Genomic DNA, 15,051 nt, shown 5'->3' with positions numbered 1-15,051 from the left:
GCTTTGTCTTGCAAAGTACATGCGTGGACACCGTGTGTTCCGCTCCCCCCCCTCAACAGGGGGGCTCCACTTTCGGAAGATATAACCTAATCTAACCTGTGTCTGAAGTGTAGGAAATATTTTATTTTGACATATGACATTTCGCTTCACATGGTTCATATGGTTCATGAGTTTATATAAGTTTGCAACTTTCTATGCAAAGCCAGATATATTCCATAATTCAGACACGGGTTGGATTAGATTACATCTTCCGAAAGTGGAGCCCCCCCGTATAATAGGGACGGGCGGAACACACGGTATCCACGCGTGTACTTTGCAAAACAAAGGAAGTTATATACAAACACTTATTAAATGTTACACTGGCTTCAAGATTTTTAGCGAAACTAAACAATAATTCTATAGCTTAGCGACATGGAAGTGACAACAAGCAAACGTAAACAAAAAACTATAAACACATAAATAAAATATAATATGAAACCGTGATGAGCAAATGTAAACACATAAATAGAAACGTGAAAAGATGACATAAAAGTACGAAATTTCAAAAGTGCATATCTCAGAAACTAAAAGAGATCACCGCAAAATTCTAACGGTGTATTATTTAGAAATGTATCCTCTACAACATATGTGAAAATAAAAATTTTTCGGGCTGTGTAACCTAAAGTAAACATTTACAATAAAATAATATGCTTATATTATATTATGTTATTTCATATAATTTTAATTACGTTAAAGAAACTTTACAAAATCTGTAATTTAGATTATATAAAATAATATAATAAAATAATATAATAAAAAATTTAGCTTATTTTATAATTTTAAAGCACATTCTAACAAATTATTTCAAAATTTTTCCTCTTATTCTATTAACTATATATTATTAACTATACATATATATCTTTTATAATTGGCTAACCGTTTCATTAGGGTCAAGATACAAATTGATTAAAAAAAGTAAAATGTTATTTTGTAGCTCTTGTTCTGTAGTATGATAAAATAATTCCTTAAGCAAGAATTTCATTTGATCAGGAGCTCCATCTATAAGTATTAAACGTCCGGAGAAATTCTTAGCTTCTAATAATCTCGCTAATTCGATGGCAATTAAAGTTCCAAATGAATAACCGACAATTAGAAATTCTTTTTGACTTTGTATTTTCTCCAATACGTGCTAGAAAAATAAGAAAAAACATGTACGAAACTGTACGTAAAAATGGCGCGCATGCGTGCATGCGCGTATGTATAATCAAATATTTATTACTGTTTAAAGTTAAATATACAGCAATTTAAATAAAGATTTGAAATACATTATATAATAATTTCGTACAGGCAGAAGATATGCTGCTGATTTCATTACTGAACGAGTAACACCCGGCATATTAAGTATACCGTGTTGCAAACATATCGCCGAAGATTTAATTTTCGATCCTATCAGTTTATATACATTTGTACACCCGTCGGTTCCTGGTATAAGGAATATTTCACTCCCAGCAACTTCCCTCTCTGTAGCGAGTTTTACATAAATGTTTGGACTCAAGTCTGAATCGTTAAGCTTTTGAGTCAACATTTTTAAACCGTCCAAATCATTTACATTAGCTTCGGTGTCATCTTTCCCGTACATCTTTTTTTGTTCAGATGTATTTGTCAATTTTCTAAGTTTTGCAAAAGTGAGATTTCGAATATCTTGTGCCGTCAATAAAATATCGAATTCCCTCTCCAATGTCTGTTTAATCTCCACTGCCATCATTGAATCCATGCCTAGTTCAGCCAGTGATATGTTTGGCGCCGCCATGTTTGGATTCTTCAATCCTATTTTAAAAATTAGAGAAAGAATTAAATATTTACAAATGATTTTAATCTGATCTTACCTAATCTTCCAACTGCAATATAACAATTGTCAAAATTTACATTTTTGCAATAAAAATTTATTTTGTATAAGCAAATCTCTTACATAATACTTCTGAACTCACTCATAATGTTAATAACAGCTTCAAATGGATTCGTTGCTTGGCCAGAACTTTTTTTCTCAGCAACAACCATGCTGCTTACGATTGACCGATCTTGTAGCAAGAATGCTTCTAATGTGTCCAAGCAGGAGGATATTTCTTGTTGCAATGTACCACCAATAACAAGTTCTTTGTTGTCTTCTTGCATATCTGCGACAAGTCCAACGTCACCAATCGCGCCCCACTGTATAGCCAAACCATGTAAACCTTCTTTCATTCTTTTTTCACAAATTCTTTCCATTACGGAATTTGCCATTCCGTAATTTGTTTGGCCCGCGTTACCTCTTCCGCATGAAACGACAAAAAAACAGAACAGAAAAAACGACAAAATGTCGGAGCTGGGGACAAATTGTTCTGGATAATTCGTCCATCCTTTTCGTCGTCCATGCCTTTGATATAAAGGAATCTTCGAATGTTTGTGGGGACTGATTCTTAAATATGTCATCTTTTAACACAACTGCGAGATTGAATATAGCATCCACGGGACCATGTTCTTCAGCAAATTGTAATATAGATTTACAGTCTTCGTATTTCGAAGTATCAGCAGTTGCAACGATTTGAACATTCACACCGTACGATAGCCATAACGTTATTCTTGATTGTTGATAACCGTTTTTTATCCCAGTTCGCGAAGTCAATACTAGGTTTCTTGCGCCACGTAATAATAACCAATCAATTAATTCTAGACCGAAACCACCCAGACCACCTATAACGATGTAGCATTTATGTTCCAGACAGTAGTACCGGGGATGTGCAAGTATAGGTACATCCAGTTCATCTTCTTTTTGAATTTTTATCATTATCTGCAAATAACATTATATTATATTTTAAAGTGTCAGGAAAAGGATAAGATGGACATAAAAAATGAGAAGCTATTATAAAAAATGAAGATTACAGATAGAAAACTATAAGAACGAATAAATTATCAAATAAAATGTAGTTGTGTGTAAAATAACAAAATAAAAACAAATTTAAAAGAATCGATAAAAAACCTTTAAAAGAAGGAGAATTTTTCCAAATGTAATGTAAAGAGGAAAGGAGCACAATGGATAACTTTTACATATTACAACATAGTTAAGAAGATACAATACATAAAAAAAAAGCTTTTTTATTTTAAAATCTCTTGATAAAAATACTTAAAGTGGAAAAGTTTGCGTCACAACTTACGTTTAATATTAAGTTTTAATTAAGAAAAACAGAGAGAAATATTCTCAGCATAGAAATGTTTGCGTTTCAAAATATAAACACGAAACAAGAGTGATTTTGATTTATATTAAATAATTCTAATATTAAAGATAATACAATGGAAACAAAAGCTGTATGCATATTTTTGAGAATTTAATATTTCAATTCTAATTATACTTTCTCTATTGTACATATACTAAAAAATGTTCATACCTTTCCAATATGCTTTCCAGCAGCCATATATCTAAAAGCAGTTTCTATTTCATCCTTTTCGAAGACCTTTCTGCATAATGGTTTGATGGTGTCATTCTTTAAGCCTTCTTTTAATTTATTCCACATTATTGCCTTACTCTCTGGTTCTGCAGAAAATAACTTATCCAATAAAATGCCATGAAAACTAATGCCTTTTGAAAATGCAAATATTTCTAAAGGATTATTGGAGACCATATCAAACTTTCCAATCTCGAGAAAACGACCACCCTTTGCTAAGCAACGGACGGACGCTTGCAGTTTCTCTTCAGCTAAAGAATTCAATACAATATCCACTCCACGACCTGTCGTTCCCTGAATAATCATTCCTTCGAAGCTCGTATCACGAGAATTTCCGATGTGATCCTCGGGAATAGAGGGAAACGTTTCTCTTATAAAGTCTCGTTTCTCGATACTCCCAACCGTCGTAAACACTTCGCAACCCTCGTAAAGGGCAAGATGAATGGCAGCTTGACCGACACCTCCCGTACCAGAGTGAATCAACACTTTGTCGTCTTTTTTCATTTTACCGCTCAAATACAAAGCGTATAGCACGTGCTATATACACAAGGAACCGTCGCGGCGTCTTCCAGCGTCCATTTGTCGGGTATGATCCAAGTAAGATATTTGTCAAACATGCGAATATTTGTCATTCCTCTGAAAATAATATAACTTAGAAATTCATATAGAAATATTATAAATTATATGTGAAATATAGCAATTTTTTCATTTTTTTCATCAAAAACGTTTCTAATTTAAATATAAGAAATGTATTTCATATTGTTTACTTTTAGATATTTATTTTTAGTTTATTATTAGAATTATTTTGAAGAATATATTTACATTTTTCTAAGAATATATTCACACACATATTAAGATTCTATCAAGTTTCTATCACCAATATTCACTTACCCCGTTGAACACAATCCCATTATTCTTTGCCCAGTTTTACTAAACCCAACAAATTCCATTCCAATTAAAGAATTATTATTTCGTTCGGTTGTAATAGATTCGGTCGTGAGTCTACCGCTAGTTATCATGACATCTCTAAAATTGATAGATGCATAGACTACTCTTACAAGATTTTCTTCATCATTGTTGAAAGATATCCTACTTTGCATCCAACAAAGAGTACTCAGATCACCTCGCACCTAAATATAAATAAAATAAATAAATAACAAGTTATTTTAAGTCTTTTAAAGTTACAGTAAGAAAAACTATTACATAATTTATGAAGGAATGTATCACAAATTATCACTATTTCAATCGAGAGGTAAACCGCTGAAGGCATTGCGGTGTACAGATTTGAGGCATTACTGGGCATTGCTTGGGCATTACTTGGGCATTATTAAGTTTTATTGAAGTATTAATGCGTATTATGGACGTTATTAAAGTATTATTAAGTCTTTTTTTCCAAATAATAATTTTAAATTTATTAAAATTTAAATTATTAAATTTTCAAAATTTAGCAGTAATGCCCAGGAATTGGGCATTAGTAGGCATTAGTGTACATAATTTTGATCAGCGGACCCTCGATTTCAATTTTCCTAAATACCGAAATTTCTTGAAATCGTACCATTTGAGACACATAAGCACTCTCTACGAGTTTTGGTTCTAATAATGGTAATGGAAAATGTCTGTAGGATCCCCAAATGCCGGAACGTATAACATTGATGGGTAAATCCAGCTGTAGTTGCCTCATGTATAACGATTCTTGCAATGAAAAAGCAGGCGCATCTCCATCTTGAATAAATACACTTCTAATCATTTCACCACCCGGTTCTTTTCGCAAACAATTGACAAGGCCGAGTAGACCGCATTCAAAGTCCCCTTCTGCGATGATTATAATCCTCGTATTTGTGTTGTCATTTTCCACGTTCATGAATGATTTGATCTTATTTACCCACGAGAATTCGTAATTGTTTACATGTACAATCTGCTGATTCGTCTTAAAATCTTGTATTTTTCTTAATAATATAATTGTCTTATCGTTGGTGCGTTTTTCCAAGATTACTTTTAATCCATATTTGTCCAGACATGAATAATCGTAAATAGCATCTAACTCTTCCAATGTCAGAAGAAATCCCTTTGGCATTATAGCAGACAACAATTGTTCGTATAAATTGTTTCTATTTTTTGTTAAAATTCCGAAACCTATAATCATCAAACAATTTTCATTTTTTGTCAGTTTTTCAAATTCCATCGTAGAAATATTGTCGGGCAAAGATATATCTTTGAATCGTTCGTTGATCGTTACTATTTTGATATTGTAACGAATTTGCGGTAAGTCGTCTAAAATTTTATAAACATGTAAAGAACTTAAATTCTCCGGCATCATTTGATCGCTATTTTCGATAAATTCGATGACTTTTACGTTTATTATGTTGTGACACTCAAGTGCAACGTGCACCGACATTCTTATTGCATCTTGCAAAGGTATCACATTTAGATCTCGATGAGCAACAAACTTGCATTCTTCGAAAACGGGGTTGGTTACATTTTGTCGACGAGATATAGCTGCAGCTACGAGGCCGTGTATTTCTATTCCTCCAGATATCAAAACATCTAAGTGTTTATAATTTTGTACAAGGACTTCTGCGGATATAAAGACAATAGCATATAAAGTATATATTTTTCGAAAAATAATATTCGATTAAATATGTATATAATTACATTTATAATACTGTAAACTTACGGTTTTTTTCATTGGAAAGTTTTTCAATATATTTTATGTGAAATTTTGGATCGATTACCATTTTACGAATTCTTGTTGGTACAAAAAGGCTTCTTGAATTCTGCCCTAAAATCATCATCTGCAACATATTGTCCATAAATGTTACCCAATTGTTAGTCCAGGCAATATGACCATTCTTTCCTGTGATTGACGCGCTTCTTAATCCACAAAATTCGCCGGTATATTGATAACCACGAAGTTTTAATTCTTTGTAAATATCTTTTATATTCATCTCCTCTTTATCATTGTCATTTCGATCAACAAATGTGCTACATATTTTCTCGTCTTCAATATTAACTGGAATTCGTACTGTTCCAGTGACGACTGCACTGTCCCTTTCGATTATTTCGAATTTGCAACTACCTATAAGAATATAATTATCAATTTCTTGTATAAATATTTAATTTACAAACGGAAATTTTATTCCATGTCTTATAACGAGATTCTATAAGCTATGTTTCATAACGAGAGGATGTTTTTAACGAAGGTTTTTAAATTTCATCCAGCCTTCAATCCTGGAAAGGAAATACCAATCATTGTATGCAATTTGCAAGTTAAATAAATGAAAATAAATTTTAATTTTAATGAAAGTGATCCCATAGCATTATTAATGGTCAAATACGCGATAGATCTGATATGCATTTGCGTCAGAAACTTACAATTAGATATTTTGGATAATCAATAGGTTTAATGAATTACAGAAAATTAACTTAGCTATGATATCTTTAAATTGCAATCTTTCGAGCATAGATTTTAGCAATACATTAATTAAAATAGCAAAAGTAAAAATAAAAATGAGAATAAAATGGGTATAAAAATCAAACAAATCAACAAAATTAACAATATATTTTTTACTGTAAATTGACAGTAGAAACGAAAATTTCTTGATTATGTTTACTTTCTCAGCAGAATACAAGCTTAATGCAGTACCAATATATTATAATTTTTGCTCATATCTACTGCTACTTTATTGGTAAACTGTTAATAATTTGTTTATTAGATACAAATCTTTTCTAAATTTTTTTTTAACTGAATTTTTTAGCTTATTCATATTTTACGTCTTAAGAAACTTTTACCTTTTTATATATCTAGATCACAAAATTATTTTAATTATACAAGTTACCTTTTTGGATTATAAGAGTTAAATGACTGGATTTTGCTTTGACAGAACTGTAGAACGTAGGAAATTGACATCTTCAAATACAATTGGTATATCGAGATAATTTTGCTTTTTTAACTAGCCGATCATTTGCCATATAAGGAAAAGATATCCTGTAGCCGATAATAATTTTTTTCTATTAATGACATGTCCAGTCATATATATAAATTCTTCATCTAATAAATTAATGTTAACATTTACTTCCCCAATGTTAAGTTTTTTTTGTCCGAAATAATGGTATACATACCAATCTTCGGAATGATCCCATCTGTAAAACGTGTTATTAATTTAACAATATATAAAACATTAGCCTTATTAGTGTTTAACGTCGTTAAAAATAATGCAATTTAATTTTCTGTTTTTTAAAATTCTGCTATTTTTCTGTAGTAAACATAACGTTGAAGAATCTTATGTTACATTAAGCAAAATTTACCTTATAAGATGAGAAATCATAGGTGTACTACGACTCACAGGAAATTTAACTTCCGGATATAGATTTGCGATTTGCAGCTGTAATCCTGCATTATAAAGTTTTCCAATTCCGTGTAAAAATATTTCAACATTAGGTTTGTGAGGGAATTTGTACAACGCAACATTTGTTACAGTTGCCTTTAACGAATTATTAAGAATGTATTGTAGAATGTCGTGCGGCGCTATCTCAATCGTCACCGCATCGTTTGGAATAAAACGCACAGCTTCTGAAAATACTACCGGGGCTAACAGATTATTTGTATAATATTTTGCTAGATACGAGATATTTGGAGATGTACTGAACCATTTGTAGGATTCATTCAACATGTTCAACCACTTTGAGCTCGGAGAGGCATTCTGTGGCAATATCTGATTCAAGTATTCCAAAAGTTTAAAGCCGACGGCACACGGTACGATTTTTCGTACTGGATTTGATAAGATTTAGTAAAATACTAAAAATTCACCAATCAGAATGCAGCATTTCTAATATTTTACTAAATCTTATCAAATCCAGTACGAAAAATTGTACCGTGTGCCGTAGGCTTAACTCTCGCAGACTCGACGTAACGACTGTGAAAAGGTACATGTCCACAGGAAATTTCTCGTACAGAAATATTGTCATTCTAAACAGAAAGGAATTTTGTTTAAATAAATTCATTTATTTAATTCAACATAATTATAAACATAGATATATTATTTGTACTTTTTAAGTGTTTCCAAACCTGTAGTTTAGCAAGGAATGCTCTCACAGAGCTTGTTGGTCCACTCACAATATAATTATACGAACTATTGTAACAAGCTATATCGATATCCGATGGACACATATTCTTCATAGTTTTAAAATCTAAATTAATTTCAGCCATCAAGCCACCTATTATTTTTGACTTAAGAAATGCTAAACCGACATAATATGCCAACAAGATAGTTTCTTGGGCCGTCAAGCATCCATCGGCATATCCACAAACCAATTCGCCAATGGAATGACCCATTATAACATCAGGAGTGATACTAATACTTATTAAGAGATCAACTATTCCGATCTATGATATACGTAATTTTTTTATATATTTCAACACTTTCTATTTTTCTTTTAAATAAAATAATATTATAAAATATTACAAATTTAACTTTCTGCATACAATTATGTAAGATATAAAAAGCTCTTTTCAACTTCAATTTTTTTACAAGAATTTTGAGTTTTTATAAAATACTGATCTTTAAAGATACGACGCTTCATTAGATAATACAAAAAAATTCTGCAATATATAGACGATATATTTTTGTTCATACCTGTAATCCAATAAGACCTACAAATAAGTTGACTACGTTATCGAAAATATATTTGTCTTTATTTATTAGAATATCTGTGACAGATATATCATAAGGTTTCAAAACAGTATCGCATTTTTGGATTGCTTTAGCGAATACTGGAAATTCCATTAAAGCTCGACCTATATATATGTATCAATATTTAAAAGGATATAATTATATTACATACGTTGTCGATAAATTATTTTAAGTAATGTAATAATTTTACATAATTAATCTAAACATATACATAAGTGAAAAAACATACATAATTTCTAGAAATCGCTTATCTTTGTCTTGCATACGCTTTCTATAGTATCATTATTATTAGGATTATAACTAACAAGTTCCCGCCGCTCATAATTAAATGGCTTTAGCTGCAAATGTAGTGAAGTTAGGCATTTGTCAATAAAATTGAGTGCGCAAAGATTCATTTTTTGTGAAAGAGATATTTTTTTAATCGATTTAAAATTAAATGTGATAAGTTGTTTTTTCGACATGTACTTCTTCACTACTTTGATTTAAATAAAACTGCAGCTGAAGCTCATCGATTAATTTTTGAAATACACACTTCTCCAATTACGAAGAAGTCCAAAAATGCATCGATCAATGGATTGCTTTAAAAAACAAGTCATTCTATTGTCGTGGAATCCAACTTTTGCAAAAAAGATGGAAAAAAGTCATAGAAAACAATGGATTATATTTTGATTAATGTATTAATTCATTTTCTTATTGAAATAAATGCATTTTTCAAGTAAAAATACGGCGGGAACTTAGTTATACACCTAATATATTTTAGTTTAGTTCGTATCAAAGGATAGACTTTTTACATCTAAATCTAACTTAAGCAATTATTTAATAAAAATTTACAAACTGGAAATATTATAATTGTTAATTTTATTGTATGTAAGAATATATATATATATATATATATATATATATATATACTGTATATATACTGTATATATACTGTATATATATATATATATATACTGTATATATATATATATATATATATATATATATATATACAGTATATACACATAATATATACATATATATATATATATATATATATATATATATATATATATATACATATATATATATATATATATATATATATATATACAGGGTTTAGCAAAAGTGTGGAAACCCCTTAATATTTCGAAAAATACGCATTTTAAAAAAAAAACGTTTCATACAAACAATTATAGGGTTTTATGTGGCGCATTACACAGCAACATTATTATGACCTCGAATAGCGTTGTCAAGGTTATGTGAAGGTCACCTCCAACTTTTTAAATGGGACACCCTATATGCTTTTGCATATTCTTGTAGCTTATCTCGAGAGCTTTCCAAAACACTATAATTAAGTTAGTTTTCATTAAGTACTTTCCGAGTTATGAGGCTTGAAATCATTTCTTAATTTTACATAAACCGTAAAATATCTAGTAAAATATTCATTTTTCGATTATCTTACCTTAATACTTTTATGTACAAAATAATCCCATTTAAAAAGTTGGAGGTGACCTTCACATAATCTTGACAACGCTATTCGAGGTCATAATAATGTTGCTGTGTAATGCGCCACATAAAACCCTATAACTTTTGTATGAAACATTTTTTTTGAAAATGCGTATTTTTCGAAACATTAAGGGGTTTCCACACTTTTGGCAAACCCTGTATAATTTAAAAATCGTTAAACGTTAATTCCAAATAAACATCTTAATAGTAATTATTACATTATAATATATTTAATTTACTTGCCCATATTAAAACACTGAGATCCAATTCCAGAAAATATGAAGCAAATCGGTCTTTTCGTATATAAATTGCATCTCCTTTTAATTATTGCATTATCATTTTGGATCCAGCAATTATGTATCCTCTGTAAGGATGATCTTTTATAGTGCCGCTATGAATATGCAGGAGAGATATATATTCTACATCTACTGACCGACTCTGTACCTAAAAATATATATTAATTATAATATATCTTTAATATAATTGTAAAAGTATAATTATCTTATAACATTTTAATAGATTATTTTTCTTTAAAATTAATTATAACTAGAAATTTATTATTAGATAAGCAAATGTTTTATATATTTGATTTTGAAAAATCTGAGTGCTTTTAAAATATTCTATAATTTATTTCGTTGCCATGTTGGATATTATTTAATCTTTATTACTTTATTCAAATAGATATATTAACAGATACGTTTCGAGAACAATCGATTTTAATATGTCTTAGACCTGTGCATATAATATTCTACTCTTTTTCTCGTTTTTATTGACTAAAACCAATTTGAATTTATCTCTATAACTTTTTTATCTAGATGTCATTATTAAAATTAGTTTTTTAATACGATTAATATATTTTAATTAAATATAATTTATTTTTCATGATAATGATTTTTTAAATTCTTTAACAAGCGACGCGGTAGCATCGCGACGCCAAGTACATAAAAAACAGGAACCGAGCATTGAGAGTCACTGTTCTCGACGCGGCGCTACCAGAGTAGCTTATCCGGAATTTCACGTCAAGTACTTTCGGTTAAGATATTTAATAAACTAAAGCCGTAATCAAAAATCTAACCACACTTTTATGATATAATATGAATATAAGCTTTCGAATGCGACCAGTTTGAATAAAATCGGTGCAGTCAATCCCGAGAAATGATGATATCGCATATCAAAATTGTGACATTTTACATTCTCCTCCATCAGGACTTTCTTTAGACTCACGTACGTATGCTCGCACGCACACAATCAAAGCGAGTTTGTCCTTCAAGCGGCGTTCACACCGTGCATATACGATTCGCTGGGTGTGCAAAATGCTTTAAAAGCAAATCATATGTATGTATGTGCGTGCATACATGTGATATGTACGTGTATATGTGTAGGTGAGATATGTGCATAGGTGAGAGATTAATTTATCGTATAGTAATCAAAAACTACCCTTTCGAGGTGGAATTTTAAATCCCCAAAAACTTTTTAAAAGAAGGTAAAAAAAGGGTGCCAAGTTCATGCACAAATTGTATCTAACTGTTGTCTTATCTACAAAAATAGTGATATATAAAAATTGCGCAAATTAAGGATAAAAATTTGTACAAGTTAACTTGTACAAATTAATATAAAACAAAAAAGTAAAAAAAATTTAATTAAAAAACTTGGCACTGCCAATTTTATTATATTATATAGTATATTGTTCAGCTTAAAAGTCTAAATATCCAAATATAAATCAATATAAATTAATTAAAGAAATTAAGTCATTAAATTTAAATGTTAGACTATGATAATTAAAATTAATAATCAGAATATGTTCCAATTTTTAAAATATATATTTAATTAGAATATGTGTCAATTTTTAAGGCAGCGCCAAGTTTTTTAATTAAATTTTTTTTATTTTTTTGTTTTTACTTTTTACTAAATAGGAAATCGGATCGTTTACATTATAAACAAATATATACTTAATAAAATGTAAAATCTTAGACATTATGTAATTAAATTTTTAATCTGTGTTTGATTACAATCCGGGCACGCCAAGTTTTCATAACTTACTTCGATTTAAAGACTGTGCGATTTAAAACTTGTGTAAAATGTTTTTTTTAAAATTATATACATTATATAAATATGTTTTAGGGATTAAAAGAATCCTAATTCTCCTTTAGCGTTGATTTGAAATATTTTACAAATCAAGTTAATTTCTTAGGGAGAATTTATGTATAATATTTCTACAATGTAAAATTGATATTTCATGACAAATATATCAAATTTACAAATTGCTCTTAAGTATTGGCTAATAGTAATTATTGATTTCCTATTTAGTTTTGATATTTTATTTTTTAATATTTTTTTATGAAAATTATTTGTTGAGGTTTTGTTTCTTAGAAAAATGGTTTTGTGAGGGAAAATTATTGTAAATTATTCTGAAAGACTTTTTTCATTAACCATTTTGTTGCATACAAGGTAGAATATTTTTTATGTACTTGGCGTACTTTTTTTATCTTTGTAAGGTTTTTTAGAGGTAATAAACAAATTTTTAAATCATTTTTACCTTTTATTTCGTATTAATATATTTTTTTATCCTTTCCGTTAAATTATTTAATAGTAGTATATACTTACGTCATCTAACAAGATTTTAACTGCATCTTTGGTACGTCCAGATATAACTACAAGCTTAGGTAAATTATTATTTGTTTCATTGACTTTAATTTTCGAATTTGATTTCAATAATAAATGGCAATTAGCATCACCAAATCCGAAGGAATTAATACCGACGTAGCCACCCTTCCATTCTGTCGGTTCAGTGACTATTTTTACTCTTCCTTCAATGATAGCAGTCATATTCTTTCGTAGATGTTTTAAATGTATAGTAGGAGGGAGTATACCAGTTTCCATCGCTATTAAAACCTTTACAAGATAAATATACTTGTTATTATGCACATAGATAATAATATCTTAGTCTTATAATTGTAATAAATCATAATTATAATAAATAATAAAAACTGACAGATAAATAAAAATTATAAAAGTTTATATATACATTAGATTACATAGATGTATTAACTCTATTTTGTAAACCTTTGTGGTAAACCTTACCTTCACAATTTGACAATGACCGCTAGCGGGTTCAGAATGTCCAATATTCGATTTTACTGAACCTACTAATAGAGGAAAGTCTCTTTTGATGCATAAAGCTTCGTCGATTGCTTGAAGCTCCACGGGATCGCCGGCTACAGTGCCAGTTGCATGAGCCTCTAGGTAAGATAGCTCAAGAGGCGAAACGTTACATTCTTTGTAAAATTCTCCCAATAATAATTTTTGTTTATCTAATGATGGAAAAGTAATTCCTTCTTCTTTAAAACCATCGCAGTTGGTTTTACCATAAACAAAAGTCGCATAAATTCTTTTTGCATCCTTTGCTTTTTGCAGGTATACTGCTATAGCCGCATCACTACGCATGTAACCGGAACCTTTTTCATCGTAAGGTCTACAGTAGCCATCGCCAGATAAAACTCCTAAAATAATATCAATAATTTATTTCGATTGAATATAAAAAATTTAATTTATTTTTTTATTCCCAGTTTCTTAATTAATATATCAAATATTTGGAAACTTCGATAAATATATAAAATAAGCGAATCAGATATATTGGTATATTTTGAAAAAAGAAATTATTAGATCAAATATTGTGTTAATTAATGCATCATTAAATAAGTTATACCATTTAACAATCTCAAATTGACACTAGCGACAATAGCGGCGTCGCAAAATCCAGATCGAATCAAATTGTAAGCTTCCACCATACCAAAATTGCTCGAGCAACATGCAGTATCGATGTTATACGATGGTCCAGTAACGTTGAGCCAGTTAGAAATTCTATTTGCCAACATACTTTTACTGCAACCAAGTATGGGTAATCCAGCAATCTAATTACGATACAGTTTTTATATTAAAAATATTTTTTTTACAATATCCTTGTATATACATATTAATACGTTCATACATGCATGTTTTTCTTATCGATTTTTCTTATCGAATTGAGTTAAATTGTTGACATATATGAGTCTGGAATAGTAAAATTATTAACATACATGAGGCTTTTCGTATATTATATCCAGATATGTATCAGAAATTGACATTGCTGTGATAATTCCCGTCCTTGTCCCCTGCAGTTCTGCGGGATTGACACCTGCGTCAATAATTGCTGTATAGGTGTTTTCGAGCAATATTATAGCTCCAGGATCAAGCGTATGAGCTTCTGCGGCTGATATATTAAAAAATTTTGCATCAAATTTTTCTATATTGTTCATTTTTCCTATTCGAGGAGGCATTTCATACATATCTGTCAAAATTAAAAAAATGATTTACATGAAAATAACATATATTTAAATCATAATCAATCAATAATTTCTACATTCTTAAACATGGGC

The 15,051-nt window shown here is 29.7% G+C and overlaps 2 pseudogenes across 1 annotated transcript in view; both read right to left on the bottom strand.

Annotated features, from left to right (window-relative positions):
* The window catches only part of LOC145969300 (fatty acyl-CoA reductase 1-like), a 197,368-nt pseudogene that overhangs the window by 44,689 nt on the left and 137,628 nt on the right, over nucleotides 1-15,051 (bottom strand).
* LOC145969302 (fatty acid synthase-like) overlaps nucleotides 1-15,051 on the bottom strand; it is a 45,385-nt pseudogene that overhangs the window by 1,045 nt on the left and 29,289 nt on the right. The window contains exons 2-18 of the transcript XR_014438022.1: nucleotides 14,713-14,963; nucleotides 14,343-14,547; nucleotides 13,718-14,136; nucleotides 13,241-13,528; nucleotides 10,880-11,080; nucleotides 9,092-9,252; nucleotides 8,524-8,841; nucleotides 8,349-8,424; nucleotides 7,764-8,196; nucleotides 7,295-7,598; nucleotides 6,133-6,534; nucleotides 5,014-6,032; nucleotides 4,350-4,588; nucleotides 3,402-4,094; nucleotides 1,968-2,806; nucleotides 1,325-1,806; nucleotides 917-1,168 (exon numbers count right to left, since the gene is read on the bottom strand). The product of XR_014438022.1 is annotated as a fatty acid synthase-like (transcript). The remainder of the gene's footprint in view (nucleotides 1-916; nucleotides 1,169-1,324; nucleotides 1,807-1,967; nucleotides 2,807-3,401; nucleotides 4,095-4,349; nucleotides 4,589-5,013; nucleotides 6,033-6,132; nucleotides 6,535-7,294; nucleotides 7,599-7,763; nucleotides 8,197-8,348; nucleotides 8,425-8,523; nucleotides 8,842-9,091; nucleotides 9,253-10,879; nucleotides 11,081-13,240; nucleotides 13,529-13,717; nucleotides 14,137-14,342; nucleotides 14,548-14,712; nucleotides 14,964-15,051) is intronic.

This window comes from Camponotus vicinus, unplaced genomic scaffold (genome assembly GCF_025532165.1).
Source record: "Camponotus vicinus isolate PSW18456_S1 unplaced genomic scaffold, iyCamVici1.0 SCAF_3, whole genome shotgun sequence".
Lineage (NCBI taxonomy): Eukaryota > Metazoa > Arthropoda > Insecta > Hymenoptera > Formicidae > Camponotus > Camponotus vicinus.
Note: the sequence above shows the minus strand (reverse complement) of the source record. Positions and strands in the feature narration are given on the sequence as shown.